Below are 14169 nucleotides of genomic sequence, written 5' to 3' on the forward strand. Positions count from 1 at the left end.
CGACAGAAATCCTTCTGTCGCCTCTTGAGCTTGCGTTGGTTTTTCCCTTGAAGAGGAAAGGGCAATGCAGCACAGGAGCAGTAAGTATTTCCCTCACTTTGAGAACCAAGGTATCAATCTAGTAGGAGAATCACGCCAAGTCCAGAGTACCTGCGCAAACACAAAAGAGCATGCACCCAACGCTATAAAGGGGTTGTCAATCCCTTCAAGATTGATTGCAAAGTGAGACCTGAAGGAGGAAAGTGCAACGAAGTAAAGTTGTAAGGCTGAAAATATGGTGTGAAGTAGACCCGGGGGCCATAGTGTTCACTAGAGGCTTCTCTCAAACTAGCAAATAATACGGTGGGTGAACAAATTACTGTCGAGCAATTGACAGAACCGCGGAAATTCATGACGATATCTAAGGCAATGATCATACATATAGGCATCACATCCGAGACAAGTAGACCGATACTTTTCTGCATCTAGTACTATTACTCCACACATCGACCGCTATCCAGCATGCATCTAGTGTATTGAGTTCATGAAGAACAGAGTAACACTTTAAGCAAGATGACATGATGTAGAGGGATAAACTCAAACCAATGATCAAACCCCCATCTTGTTACCCTTGATGGCAACAAGACGATGCGTGCCTCGCAACCCCTTCTGTCACTGGGTGAGGTCACCGCACGGTATGAACCCGAAACCAAGCACTTCTCACATTGCAAGAATCGTAGATCAAGTTGGCCAAACAAAACCCACAACTCGAAGAGAATTACAAGGATACGAACTCATGCATATAAGAGATCAGAAGAAACTCAAATAAGATTCATAGATAATCTGATCATAAATCCACAATTCATCAGATCTCGACAAACACACCACAAAAGAAGATTACATCGATAGATCTCCATGAAGATCATGGAGAACTTTGTATTGAAGATCCAAGAGAGAGAAGAAGCAATCTAGCTACTAGCTATGGACCCGAAGGTCTATGGTGAACTACTCACGCATCATCGGAGAGGTCATGGTGTTGATGAAGAAGCCCTCTGTATCCTAATCCCCCTCCAGCAAGGCACCAGAACATGCCCCAGATGGGATCTTGTGGTGACAGAAGCTTGCGGCGGCGGAAAAGTATTTTCGTGGATCTCTCTTGCAGTTTTGGAATTTTTCTGAATTTATAGGCGGAAGAGGTAGGGCAGACGAGCCACTGGGGGCCCACAAGCCTACTAGGCGTCCCCTGGTGGCCCTGCCTTGGTTCTCAAGTCTCGTGCGTATCTTCTGTTCCGGAAAAAATCTTTTCAGAAGTTTTATTCCATTTGGACACTGTTTAAAATCCTCCTCTGAAAAGGGTCAAAAACACGTAAAAAACAGGAATTGGCACTTGGCACTGAGTTAATAAGTTAGTCCCAAAAAATATATAAAAGGAATACAAAACATCCAAAGTTTGACAAGATAATAGCATGGAACCATAAAAAATTATAGATACGTTGGAGACGTATCAGCCCATGACAGTGAGCCGATTCAGGAGCGTCGGTTACTCACCGTGGCGCGCATGGGGGTGCAGGGAGGAGCTGGGATCGAAACCACGGTCTCACGACGTGGTTTTGGACCACCACAACCATCTGCAATAGAGGGAGAGAGAGGGGAGTCGAGCATCCGTGGTCGCGCAGCCTTGGTCGGTTCTGGTGCGCGCGGGCACGCGTCGCACGAGCTCTAGCGTGGGAGAGGAGGGCCCCCGAGGGTTGCTCGATGCAGAGGGGTTGTGGGGGAAGAGGTTGGACACCTCGGGGGAGGCTGGAACTGGACGAGAGAGTCGCCCCCACCTTGGTGGCTTCCTGTAGCGCACCCTAAGCACAGTTCTGGCATGCCACGGCATGCTGGTGCGCTCTGAGGCACTTTGGACGTGTCTAGCATGTCCTGGCACTGGCTGGGAGTGTGCCTAGATGTTTGGGTCTCGTGGGAGCTTCGGTTGGTCAAGGGAGACAAGAAATACTTGTGCTGTCAGCTTTGAACTGAAGCTTAAATTGGGGTTTTTGGCATTTCCACTTTGAACCAAAGAGGGGCCAGTTGACTGAGGTTAGGCATAGATACTGGCCACCTAATCTATGAGTTTGTAGCAAAGGGGTTGGGCTTAGCTGTGGCTAAGAGGGCTTTTCCCCCCTGTTAGAAGGTGCTCGACAGTGGTTTGAGGGGGTTGCACCCCACCATTGGTGCTGCAACTTAATAGGTTTGGGTTTGGTGCTAAAACTTGGAGTTTAACCAAGTTTGAGCTCCATTGGACACGTTTTGCTTTGTAAACTTCAAAACAACTATTAGACCAGATGTGTCCTTACAAAGAGAGTGTGGGTAAATTTAGTTCTACAAATCCCATTTTTGGTGTGGAACCCTCATTTGAGGTATTAGGCACTCCTACAAAGTTTCAACATCATAGGACAAACTTTGCTATGTAGAGTTGCTCTAACTCCAATCTAGACAGAAGGAGTTTTAGGGTTATTTGGGGTCCTTAATCACCTTGGATCAAGGTGATTCTTTATGTGGACACCAAATATGTCTTAGGGATACCACTGGAATTTTCTAGGATTTTATTGAGAATATTTCCTTTGGAAATATTTCAAAAGGTCAAAATAGACAGAAATGGTTTTCATGGTTTTACTCAAATAATTATAATGAAAATAGGGGTTTAAAATCCTATGTATGGAAAATATATGTCCTTTTGATCATCTCCAAATTTAATCAGATTTTTCTAAGGCAGAAAAGCATTTTTCCATGTAGGAATATCAATTCTGGCCTCACAAATGGACATGTAAATAAATTAGGAAAACAATTCTAAAAGTAATTATTTTTGGGGTTTTGGGTTATAAAAATGAATTAGAATCAGATCAACAACTTTGGGTAGAAGCAATTCCTGCCATCAAGGCAAGTAGTGCAACTCAAAGTAGGAGTTTTAACTAAACCAGCAATAAGAATAGGGTTTTTGGAAACAACTCAATATTGAAAATGGGGTTTTTATCATGACATGATAAATCACACAAGCATACAATGACAATCATGCCACTCACATCATTAGTCTGAAAAAGTTTTAACAAGCTCAGATTTTTGCATTACAAAGAAAGTGGTAGTAATAACAGGGTGTGACACGGTTGCGGGACGGTCTTCTACCACAAGAACGTGTACGAGCAATTCAAGAGGAAATTGCCGGATTCTTAGATGCAGAGGCCCTAGGTGTGAAGGGAGAATATTATTGCCCGTCAATGAGAATAGTATGAAATGTTATAGTTTAAAAGAGACATATGTGCATATGCGTAACTCGTCTCTACATTTTGTAATATGTTCGACATAGCACGACGGGTGAGATGGTGTAATATATTCGTGACGATGATGTGCAATATAGTTATTCTTTTATTGATGTGTATGTACCATCCAATTTAGTAAATGGGAAAACTGGGGGCAGCAATATAGACCCATCTAATTTAGTGCAAAATAAGAATTAAAAAGTGCCCAAAACAAATAAATGGGAAAATTGGGGGCAACAAAGTAGCCCAAAACAAATAAACCCTAAACCCTAACAATTGCTAAAAAAAGAGCAAAGAAATATCCCCGGTTCGTAATACGAACCGGGACTAATACCCCTCCTCCCCCACGCTCCCAACCCCGCCACCTGGAAGGTCTTTAGCCCCGGTTCGGGGCTGAATTGGGGCGAGCATTAGTCCCGGTTCGCGAACCGGGACTAATGGCCCAACCGAACCGGGACTAAAGGCCCTTTTTCTACTAGTGTAATGGTCCATAGTTTGACCAAGTTCATAGAAAATTAATCAACAATTACAGTACTAAATAATTAAATATATATAATATGAAAATATATTTTAAAATTTTCAAGGTACTCTCTCTGACCACGCGGTTGGCCATGGTGGCACCCATTCATACTAGCAATCATCCACTCCGGACTTGCTGGCCACCCTATTTGATCACACATGTCCCTTGTGAATCTCAAGTTTGACAAAGGCCATGATTTTGAGGAAGACATCTGGCGGAAAATGGGAGTCTGCATGAAGTATGGAGAAGACTAGTGGTTCTCAATTCCTTCTCGTTGCAGAATTTACAAGATCGAAGATCCAACTCACGGAAGAATCTGTTGGTTCTTGCTCTGTTTTCTCTTGTGGTGTGCAACTCTTTATAGAGTCGAGCAACTCCACAATTGATCCTTGTTCTCGGTTTCAACTAAGAAAGTTGGTTTCTCTACCACCAAAGTATATAAAATTTGTGTGCATGAATTCAATATCAATTTCCTTCCGTGGCAAAATAGATGGCAAAATTCCTAGATCTTTATCTTAAAAAACATGGAAGATGAATGAACCCTTGTTTTCCGAAAGCATCCTTGAAAATCTTATGCTCAAGCTCTTAGCCCGCAACCTTCCATGATCCACCTATTTTGATTGATTGTTCAAATCCTAAAAAATCATCTAGTTTAAACCTTGCTAAAATTCTTTGTGATATCGCCTCATGGGAAATTTCAACAACCATCAATGCTAGAGCAAGTAATCGAAACATTCAAATTTCCACTAATCATGCACCCTCGAGCGTTATTTATGCCCAGCCCATTCGTAAATCTAGGTTGGTGTATGTATGATGGATGATGGAGCTTGTAAGCGCTGCGACCACATTGCTAAAGATTGCAACTTCTTTGCTCGGCCCAACAACAATTTGTCAACCCAACCTGCCCAGACCGCGTCTAAAAGCGCACCAACTAACTTTGAACATTGGACAAGTGGCTCGATTCTCGCGACTCTGCTGGCCAAATCCACTAACAGTGCCACCAATCAAGGCATTGAGGTGACACGTGCCAATTTCGCTCCTTAGCTCGTTGGTACTAGGCTTAACGTTGCCACTCCATCTTCCTCTATTCATCTTCTTGTCTCCTCTCCTCCTCTACTACACCCTCAAACAACCACTTCGGTTGTTGCCACGTATCCAACATTGTGCGACCACTTTCCCTTTCAACCCCACATCTTTCATTCCCCCTAATCACTATATCATCAAGGTAGAAGGGCGTCCTGCTAGGTTGAAGTGGTGTAAAGTGTGATGGCTCCAACACATGAAGTATGGTCCATGGCGACGATCATCCCCATTCCTAATCTACATGTGGCATTCAACAACATTTGTGAGGTGTTGACTGATTTTCTCACTAGGGTCATGAGACTAGGGTTCTCATAATTTTCCGCTAGCCCTTTTTCTCAAGCATACTTTAAGTTCATAGTGTCTTAGACAGAGATGGGCTTATGTAGAACAATCCATGCATCTTCACTGATGTTGACATCATCTTCTATAAATCACAATGAAGGTATAAACTCAAGAAAAATGAGTTAAATAGGGTGGTATGGCTACTGCCGTGTGGTTTTCCCATTGAAAAAAGATACATGCATGAGATTGAAAATGTAGTGAGGTGTTTTGGAAAGCTATTAGTTTGGTCTAGGGTCAAGAGCAATAGATCTAACTTGAGGGCTAAGTTTAGGGTGGAAAAGATAGAAGACGTTCCAAAAAATATTGTTGTGGGAGAAGGTGAGGATTTGCAAACTAAATCTTACTCTTTGATAACTCCGGAAACTCCTTTCTAGAATTGAAGCAGCCAAGGAGGAATCATCGACAAGATCTAGGTGCAGAACTGCTCTTGCAAGGGTTTCAGTGAGAAAAGAGGTGTGTACAAGATGAGTGGGGAGTTGGTGGCAGTGTATTTATATATGCGAGAGAAATAAGTCCACCCAACTAAATAAGATCATACGATTCAGAATGCAAGTCCTTTGGAACTCGATGGATACAATTAAGAGGTAGTTGTATGATAGTACGTGGCAACCGCTTCAACGACGTGGTCCTGACTTGACCAAGAAACCCAAATTTTGGATGGGTTTTGCAAAGAATGATTCTTTTTGGAGCGAGTTTTTTATCATGGACGAGGACATTGACAAAGAATAGATTCCAGATGAAATTAAAAATTCATAACGGATCAACATAGACTTGGAAGAGATACAATTGAATGGAAACAGGGTCCTAAGTATTTCACTCGGGTGAAGAACAAACACTAGCACGAAATCAATGAGAGAAATACATTTGGGACGAAGGGCAAACTCCAGTGAACAGAAACACAAAAGAAAGCAAATAAATACCCATTGAAAGGCAAAATATTATGGTGGCGTGACCCACCATATAATAACTGTATAACCCCGAGAGTCGCACAATTTGTCGTGGCACCTGCTACTTGTGACCTACTGAAGAGGAAGGGTGAAGCAATATAGTAGCAGTAAGTATTTACCTTAGTGAGAACCAAGGTTTATCAAACCAATAGTAGAATCAAGGATAACTCTCGTCGTCATCACCTACACACACAAAACAAAATTGTTCCACCCAACGCGGGCAAGAGGGTCGTCAATCCACTTGAAATTGTTACTTATAAGGATTGATTCTGATAGAGATATATAAAAAAGTAAAATTAAAATAATAATAATAAAAGGCAGCGAGGTTTTTAGATTTTTTGCAAGATTATTAAATAGACCCCGGGGCCATAGTTTTCACTAGAGGCTTCTTGAAAGTGCTAGTTGAAGACTAGAGGGGGGGTGAGTAGACGATTTTTATGAAATGATTCAAAATAGTAAATGTATTCGAAGTATGCGGAAGCCAAAATAGGATAAAGAAGGGATAACAATGAATGATCTAAGCAATGCATGGAATACCGTGAAGACATGCAGACAAGTAGAGGATAGTCATCCTGCATGCTAAGATGTATGAAGTATAAACTCAGGTAGTATTAAGATAAGTGATAGTTATGAATGTCTTCGATGAATGTCTTCGAGTTGATATGTTCAAACTATGGCTTCGGAATTCAGTACAATAAGTAAGATAGTGAAAGATAGAACTAGTAGCTTGACGAGGACACAAAATTTGTTGGACCAGTTCCTGTTGCTGCGATACCCATACGTCTAGTTGGGGAGGCTAAGATTGAACAGTGAAGACCTTGTCTTCACCTTATTCCATTGAGCGGAGGTCACTTAGACCACACCCAATCAATTGGTTAGGACTTCAGGGGAGACTTATGAAACCCATACAAACTTGGTCATCCAACAATCCACAATGACTCTTCGATGCTCTAAGCCACGGTCACTCGACAATCCATAATGACTCTTGGACGCACTAGACCACGACGCCTAATCGTCGGTGATGCTCAAACATTCTGGCTCTAGGTGTTTGCGATTATCCTCGCAGGATAGTTCTCTCTCAATGTCTTTGAGGTGGTTTCTCCAAAATGACAATAGCCGTATCTAACTATGAGCAGGCCCGAAGATATGGTGAAGGGGGTGGGCTATTTATAGCTAACATGCAACCCGACAAGATATGACTAAAATGACCCTGGGTCAATGGCCAACCGACACATGTTCCATGGTTGTATTTCAAAGACACACGCAGCAACATTACTTGGGCTACAAGCAATGGTGACTCAACCAACTCTCGAAGAGATTTCCTCTCATTGTCTTCACACGAAGACATAGGTATTTTGGGTTGAGCATCACGTCAACTTCTGACTTCAGTCACGTTGACCCCACTTAACAGTACGGTGGTGCCTATTACTGAGGAAATACTAAACAAAATAATCAAAAGACTTAGACTTCGCGTTTCATTATCTTCAAATGATTATCTTTGTGTACCACCAATGGCCTCGGCCACCATCAATGTTTTCAGACATTTTTGGGGTCATCGTCGATGGTAAAACATAATCTCGAGGGACTTCTATCTATGTTAACCTATGAACCCCCGCAAACACATTAGTCCCTCAACCACCTTTGTCTTCAATACTCCAAAACCAACAAGGGGTGGCACTAGAGGTACTTTCTCCCCCTTTTTGGTGATTGATGACAAACTGGTTGATGTTTTCAACGGTGATAAAATATATGAAGATAAAGACTTGGAGATTATGATAGCAAGATATAGAGAGCCCCCCGTGAAAATGTGCTTATGAAGATTTTGCTTTGAATGCAAAAGCACATGCCTGTCTTTAATTTGTTGATATCCCCCCTATATCTTGGAATCCAACTACTATGCATTTTAGAGATTTTCATGAAAATAATGAAATGCATAATGAAAACTGGGCATCGTTGAATGACTTCGGACACATATGATTAGATATGGAATAGAGCCAAAGGTACGATAAACAGAAATTGTGCAGATTTTCATCAGGACTAAAGTTTTACAACCCAAAGCAGAAAATGTTCGAAACAAGAGTTGTAAACTTAATAAAAATATAAGCACCCCGCTCGGATAGAGACGTTTGAATACTATCAATACAATGCTTCTCCCCTTTGTCATCGAACAACCAAAAATGGCGAAGACATTGGGCATTACACGTGCTCATATTGAGTTGAATACGATGGCGCAGCAGGGTCAGTGGGGGTTGGTGCAGAAGGTCGGTACGATATGTTGGTGCTGGCGGAGAAGTGACATCTTCAGCTTCATCATTAGCAAGGTTGACATGGATGAATAGTGCTGAAGAAGAATAGTCATTGTCTTCGGGAGATGGTGTCTTGCGCCACTTCTCTGTGCGAGGAGGAGGTGTTGGGGATCGTAGTAATTTCAAAAAAAATTCCTACGCCATGTAACGATCTATCTATGGAGAAACCAGCAACGAGAGGGGTTGTAGAGCATCTTCATACCTTTGAAGATTGCTAAGCGGAAGTGTTATTATGAACACGGTTGAGGGAGTCGTACTCGCAACGATTCAGATCGCGGTGGATTCCGATCTATGTGCCGAATCACGGCACCTCTGCGTTCAACACACATACAGCCCGGTGACGTATCCTCCTTCTTGATCCAGCAAGGCTAGAGGAGATGTTGAGGGATAGCTCCGGCAGCACGACGGCGTGGTGGCGGTGGAGCTACGTGGTTCTCCGGCAGGGCTTCGCCAAGCGCCGCGGAGGAGGAAGAAGAGAGAGGTAGGGCTGCGCCGTGGGAGAGAGATGAATAATTGTGTCTCAAAAACCCCAAAACCTCAAGTATATATAGGGGGAAAAAGAGGGAGGTCTACCTTGGCCCCTTCTCCAAGGAGGAGGGGTTCGACCGAAGCTAGGGAGGAGTCCTCCTCCCACAAGGGAGGTGGACTCCCTTGGAAGGACTCTTTTCCCTTTCCTTTTAAGCCTTTTTGCCTTATACCTTTATCCCTATGCGCGTGGGCCTTTAGGGAGATCCTTGGCCAGCCCAATAAGGGCTTGTCCACCTCCTCTAACAGCCCATGCACTCCGTTGGTCGTCACACCCCTCCCGGGGGTCCTCCAGTACCCTCCCGGCACTCCCGGTAAACTACCGATGAGCCCGAAACTTTTCCTGTGACCAAAACACGACTTCCTATATATCATTGTTTACCTGCGGACCATTTCGGAGCTCCTCGTGACATCCGAGATCTCATCCGGGACTCCGAATAACCTTCGGTAACCATATACCATTCTCTTTACAACTCTAGCATCAACGAACCTTAAGTATGTAGACACTACGGGTTCGGGAGACATGCAGACATGACCGAGACATCTCTCCGGCCAATAACCAACAACGGGGTCTAGATATCCATGTTGGTTCCCACATGTTCCATGATGACCTCATCGGATGAACCACGATGTCAAGGATTCAATCAATCCCGTATGCAATTCCCTTTGTCTACGGGTATGATACTTGCCCGAGATTCGATTGTCGGTATCCCATACCTTGTTCAATCTCGTTACCGGCAAGTCTCTTTACTCGTTCCGTAACACATCATCCCGTGGCTAACTCCTTAGTCACACTGAGCTCAAGATGATGATGGATTACCGAGTGGGCCCAGAGATACCTCTCGGTCACACGGAGTGACAAATTCTAGTCTCGATTCGTACAACCCAACAAACACTTTCAGAGATACCCGTAGTGCACCTTTATAATCACCCAGGTACGTTGTGACGTTTGATACACCCAAAGGATTCCTACGGTATCCGGGAGTTGCACAATCTCATGGTCTAAGGAAATGAGACTTGACATTAGAAAAGCTTTAGTAGACGAACAACACGATCTAGTGCTATGCTTAGGATTGGGTCTTGTCCATCACATCATTCCCCAATGATGTGATCCCGTTATCAATGACATCCAATGTCCATGATAAAAAAACCATGATCATCTATTGATCAACGAACTAGCGAACTAGAGGCTCACTAGGGACACATTGTGATCTATATATTCACACATGTACTACGGTTTCTAGTTAATACAATTATAGCATGAATAATAGACAATTATCATGAACTAGAAATATAATAATAAGAGCTTTATTATTGCCTCTAGGGCATATTTCCAATAGTCTCCCACTTGCACTAGAGTCAATAATCTAGTTACATTGTGATGAATCGAGCACCCATAGAGTTCTGGTGCTGATCATGCTTTGTCCGTGGAAGAGGTTTAGTCAACGGGTCTGTGACATTCGGATCCGTATGTACTTTACAAATATCTATATCTCCATCCTCGATGTATTCACGAATGGAGTTGAAGCGACGCTTGATGTGCTTGGTCTTCTTGAGAAACCTGGGTTCCTTTGCAATAGCAATTGCTCTAGTGTTGTCACAGAATAGAGTCATCGGGCCCGACGCACTTGGAATCACTCCAAGGTCGGTGATGAACCCCTTCATCCAGACTCCTTCCTTTGCTGCTTCCGAAGGAGCTACGTACTACGCTTCACATGTAGATGCCGCCACGACACTTTGCTTGCAACTGCACCAGCTAACTACCCCATTACTCAAAACATACACGTATCCGGTTTGTGACTTAGATTCATCCGGATCTGTGTCAAAGCTAGCGTCAACGTAACCCTTTACGACGAGCTCTTCGGCACCTCCATAGATGAGAAACATATCTATAGTCCTTTTGAGATACTTTAGGATATTCTTGACCGCTGTCCAGTGATTGATGACGAGTTGATGGATATACTTCTCGCCCCTCGTTGGTTACCCCAAGTGGAAGGTGGAGATGTAGTCAGCAGCAGATTTCCCTTACACGAAAACTATAAGAGGTTTATAGAACCACGAGGACTCCTACGCTCAACAAGTAGGTGTCTTCCACCCTGGCGCTAGCAGAAGACGTGGACCTGCACACACAACAAATAACTTTGCTCCCAACAAGTACAGAGAGATTGCCAATCTCTCCAGCCTTGTAGTTTGCAAAGGATCAAAACACAAGCGGGAAGGTAATACTGATTGCAACGCAAAAGTAAATCAAAGCGTTAAATGATGGAGGTGTAAACTATGAGGGTGATATGGACCAGAGTCACATGATGTTCACTAGTGATGCCTATCTCCCAAAAGACGATAAACAACTATGCTTGGGGTAAACAAATCACACTTGGGCAATTGACAGGATTATGATGGAACCACAATGCTAATTATGCTCCTTGATAGTAAGAGGTTCAATAGTAATGGGCAGTACGCCAAGACAAGTAGACCATTTATTCATCAGAATCTACTTACTAATCATCCACCTTGAGATATCTATCCAGAACATCTCTCTGGTATTAAGTTTCGAGCCCAACCCAAAGTGTAAACTCAACGCAACGGACAACTGCATTAATGAACTATGCGTAAGGTAAACAATCCTTCCAACGTCACAAGCACCGTTGTTTTCTCCCTCGTGGCAACAATCACATCCCCTAGTCTCATGTTTCTGTCACTCAAGCTAGACATCGAGGGGACTGAATCCACAATCATGCATAACGCTCCCTCTCGGAGTTACAATCTACTACTTGGCCAAAGCAATAAAAAACAACGGAGAACATGCATGAATCACTAAGGAACATAATATAAAAGGATAATCAAATATATAACTCATAACAATCTGAACATAATCTCATAATCCACCGGATCCCAACAAACCGAGCATACAATAGCAAGAGAATTACATAGATGCCTTGATCATGTAGGGCAGCTCAAAAGGACTAACCATTGAAGCACAAGATTGGAGAGAACACATCACATAGCTACTGGTCATGGACTCATGGTCCAAGGAGGACTACTCATGGCATGTCCGGGAAGTGTCCATGGTGGTGGAGAAGCTCTCGGAGGTCAATCCTCCCTCCGGCAGGGTGCCGGGAAGAGGTGTCCTGACGCTCCCAATCTTGGAAGCGCTGCAGCGGCGGAACGATGGAGAAATTCGTGATTACAGAAAGCCTGCGAGGGTTTCCTCTCGGAACTCTAAATATAGGCCCAAGGAGGGCACCAGAGGAGGTGGGACCCACCCAGGCAACCTCCTGGCGCGGCCTAGGGCATGGCCGCGCCAGCACACCACCTAGGAGGACCCTGGCCCCCCCTCTGGCCCTCCTTCGGTGATCCGAAAGCTTTTGTTTCCCGAATTTTTTATATATATTTTCTGCATTTTTTCGGGCTTCGGAAAATTGGGTAAAAGCCCCTGCAAAATAGAGATCAGCAGACAAAAACTGGCACTGGGTGCACTGAGTTAGTACGTTAGTCCAAATATGTGTGAAATGATATAAAAGTGTAGCAAAACATATAACATTGTCACCCAAAAGATCATGGAACAAGCAGAAATTATAGATACGTTTGGGACGTATCAACATCCCCAAACTTAATTTTTGCTCCTCCTCGAGTAGATAAATGATAACACAATAATTTCTGTGGTGACATGCTAACACACATATAAGAACTTCAAAGTAAAGTAAGTGAGATATGCAATTCAAGTCAAGACAATAACAAGCAAGAGTTTATATCTAGCATTGAGGTTAGCAAAGTAAGAACATAAAGGTGGAAGAGCTATCGCTTTCCATGACTCGAATGTCTCCAAATGGTGTTTGCGTGCAAGAAGTGGGAGATGGGTTGAGATCATTAAAAATAATAATTGAGAACTCAATCTACTAAACCTCACACTTAGTGTCCTTTGGATCTTATTTTGACTCATCCCGAGACAACTAGTCAGGCACAAGTCCAAATGATCCTCTCCCTTTCGACATTGAGCACTCATGCAATGGATGAGCGTAAGCAAGATATGTTGGCACTTAGGATGGCAAATAAAATAATGATGGGGAAGGAAGACAAATAGGTATGAAAGGCTCACATCAATGAGGACAACCATAGGCGAGAGAAAGCCAAATGATGGATATGGTGTGAGGAATAGGGATTGCCATGTAACGGATGCACATATGAGCTTAGGTAAGCTCTCCGATGGAACTTGTGGGGTGCATCCAACTTGTTTGCTCATGAAGACCTAGATCTCATTTGAGGAGGCTCATCATTGGAATATGCAAACCAAGTTCTATAGTGTAAAGGTCCCCACATAGTTATGCATGAATGATAATCTCTATGTAGTACCAATATAGAAATGGAGTACAAGTGTGGATCTTTCAAAAGGAATAGTAGTGTTTCCCCTTCTCTCTTTTTATTTCTTTTTCTTTTTCTTTTTTCTCTTCTTTTTGTGGCCTCTTTGGCTCTTTCTTTTTATCTCTCATTTGTCCTCTTTGGGATCTTTTGTTTTGTCCACTTTGGGACCTTTTCCTCACTTAAGGGCAACAATATATATTTTGCATGAAGCAAAAGAAAAGTCATCACACTTTATAAGAAGTACTCAATATAAAGACAAGTCAAAACTATCATGATGTATGCAAATGTATGCCTCTGCCAGTGTAGGAGGATATGCAGTGATACTAGCACGTCATCTAGTAGTAATGAGGGAAAGGCCCAACTAGCATGCGGCTCCTCGATCAAGAAAAAGCATGTATGACATGAAGATCAAGTCATGGATGGTGGATGTTGCATGACAATGTATCTCGAAAAGGCTATGGAAATACCTTAATACGTAGGTATGGTGGCTGTTTTGAGGAAAGATATAATAAGGCTTATGTATGACAGAGCGTATCATGTCATGGGTTTAGATGCACCGACGGAGTTTGCACCAACTCTCAATGTGAGAAAGGGCAATGCACAACACCGAAGAAGCTAGCAAAACATGTATGGTGGAAGTCCCAACAATTGAATACTCACATTAGTCCGAAGAACTCATACGCTTATTATTGGTAACTCTCAGTCTAGTTAGGAAATTCACAAAGAGACAAGTACCCCAAGGAGGAGTGTCTGGGGATTTGGTTATCCTTGCGCATCCTCGACTCATGGTTACGCGAGGGTACTCTACA

This window comes from Hordeum vulgare, chromosome 2H (assembly GCF_904849725.1).
Source record: "Hordeum vulgare subsp. vulgare chromosome 2H, MorexV3_pseudomolecules_assembly, whole genome shotgun sequence".
In the NCBI taxonomy this organism is placed as follows: Eukaryota; Viridiplantae; Streptophyta; class Magnoliopsida; order Poales; family Poaceae; genus Hordeum; species Hordeum vulgare.